We start from the raw sequence: 2555 nt of genomic DNA, 5'->3' as shown, positions 1-2555 counted from the left end.
GGCAGGACTGGCAGACGCTCCAGAGGCCGCTTCGGAAGGGGGGAAAGTTAGGAAGATGCGAAGAGTCCCGAAACTTCCTCCGCCCTGGGGAAGAGACAACACTCAGGACAGAGCCCAAGGGACAAGGGACGCTGCTTACTGAGTCTTCTACCTGCCCGCCCGCCCGCCCGCCCGCGCGCAGCACGCATCACGGGGTGGCGGGTCCAAGAAGCAGGCCAGCGACCCCTGGGCACCTGCAGACGCGAGCCCCTCCAAGACAGCACGACTAAGATGCAGTAGGAGCTACAGGGAAGGTCCCGGGAAGCCCACCCCCAGGGAGTGAAGTTAGGGAGACTTGGGGCTAAGTCTAAGGAGGGGTGGGGGGAGAGAGAAAAGAGGGAGAGGAAGAGGAGAGACGGGGGAGGGGGGCAGAGGCAGAGCTAGACCTGGCCTGGCAGGTGCGCGGTGGGCACCCACCTGGGCGCCCCGGCCGGCAAGCAGGAGTGGCCCCAAGCAGGAGTGGCCCCCGGGAGCAGCGTCGGGGAGGCGCCCCCAAAGGCCAGCAGCGGGGGCGAGAGACACGCCAGGGCCCCCCCAGACCAGGCGGGCGAGTGGCCCCCCGAGGCCCGGGGTCCCGCGGCTGGAGGGTGCCGGGACCGGGAGGGGTGCGGGTGCGAGTGCGGGGATCAGGAGGGTCGCGGGTCGGAAGGTGCGGGTCCGGGCTGGAGGCGGCGAGGAGGACCAGGAGGGGTGCGGGTGCGGGTGCGGGTGCGGGTGCGGGTGCGGGGTGGCCGGGCCGAGCGCGCCCAGACGGAAGCGGCAGCGCCGTGGTGCGTCCGCGCGGCCTCGGCCGGGCGCGCGGGGCTGCCGGGACCCCCGGGGGGCGCGGCGCGGGCGCGGGCGGCGGCGGGGCGGGCTGCTGGGAGCCGGGCCCCCAACTCCGGAGAAGTTGGCCCCGAGGGCGCCGCGCCCGCCGCCAACTTGCCGCGGGTGCCGGTGCCGGGCGGGCGCGCAGGCCGCGCGGGCCCCGGCGCCTCCCGCGCGCGGCGGGCAACAAAGGCGGCGGCGGCGGCGGCGCGGGCGGGCGGGCGCGAGGCGGCGGGCAGGGCCGGCCGGGCGGAAGCAGAAGCAGAAGCAGGCCCCGGCCCGGCCCCGCGCCCCCGGCCCGCGCGCCGCCCCCCGCCCCCCGGCCCCGGCCCCCGCCCGCCGCGCGCCCTCCCGGCGCGAGCCCCGGCCCCACGCTCACCCGCGGCCGCTCCGCTGCCTCGCCGGGCGCTCTGGGGCGCGGCCGGCCGCCGCCGCCGCCTGCACGAGGGGCGCCTCGCCCGAGCGGCAGCGCCTGCGACCAGCCCGGCCGGCCGCCGCGCCCACCACTCGGCCCGCGGCGCAGGCGGCCGAGAGCGCGGGGGGCGGGCCGGGCGGGCCGGCGGGCGGGGCGCCAGCGTGCGCGGGGCGGCGGCGGCGTGAGGGGCGGGGCTTCGGCCGGAGGGGCGGGGCGTCCGCGCGGGGGCGGGGCTTCCGTGCAGGGACCTGGTGTCCGCACGGCGGCGAGGCGCCAGCGTGCGCGGGGCAGAGGCGGCGTGGGGGCGGGGCATCCGCGCGGGGCGGGGCTTCACGTGGGCGGGGCTTCCGTGTGGAGGCGGGGCTTCCGCGCAGGGACCTCGGCTTCCGTGCAGGGACCGGGTGTCCGCACGGCGGCGAGGCGCCAGCGTGCGCGGGGCAGAGGCAGCGTGGGGGCGGGGCATCCGCGCGGGGCGGGGCTTCCACGTGGGGCGGGGCTTCCGTGTGGGGGCGGGGCTTCCGTGCAGGGACCTCGGCTTCCGTGCAGGGACCGGGTGTCCGCACGGCGGCGAGGCGCCAGCGTGCGCGGGGCAGAGGCAGCGTGGGGGCGGGGCATCCGCGCGGGGCGGGGCTTCCACGTGGGGCGGGGCTTCCGTGTGGGGGCGGGGCTTCCGTGCAGGGATCTGGGCTTCCGTGCAGGGACCGGGTGTCCGCACGGCGGCGAGGCGCCAGCGTGCGCCGGGCAGAGGCGGCGTGGGGGCGGGGCATCCTCGCGGGGCGGGGCTTCCACGTGGGGCGGGGCTTCCGTGTGGGGGCGGGGCTTCCGTGCAGGGACCTCGGCTTCCGTGCAGGGACCGGGTGTCCGCACGGCGGCGAGGCGCCAGCGTGCGCGGGGCAGAGGCAGCGTGAGGGCGGGGCTTCCTCGCGGGGGCGGGGCATCGGCGTGAGGGCGGGGCCTCAGCGCGGGGACGGAGCTTCCCAGTGGGGGCGGGGCGTCCGCGCGGGGACGGGGCTTCCCAGTGGGGGCGGAGCCTCCGCCCGGGGACGGGATGTCCGCGCGAAGGCGGGGCGCCAGCGTGCTCGGGACAGCGGCAGCCTGAGGGCGGGGCCTCCGCACGGGGGCGGGGCATCAGCGGGAGCGGCGGGGAGCCAGCGCGTGGGCGGGGCATCAGCGGGGGGACCTGGTGGACCGGCCGGGGCGCCAGCGTGCGCGGGGTCAGCGTCAGCGTGAGGGGCGGGGCGTCAGCGTAAGGCCGGCCGGGTCGAAACAGGAGGGGAGGGTGGGTCAGCGCGAA

The sequence above is a fragment of the Sorex fumeus genome, unplaced genomic scaffold (assembly GCF_029834395.1).
Source record: "Sorex fumeus unplaced genomic scaffold, SorFum_2.1 ptg000092l, whole genome shotgun sequence".
In the NCBI taxonomy this organism is placed as follows: Eukaryota; Metazoa; Chordata; class Mammalia; order Eulipotyphla; family Soricidae; genus Sorex; species Sorex fumeus.
Note: the sequence above shows the minus strand (reverse complement) of the source record.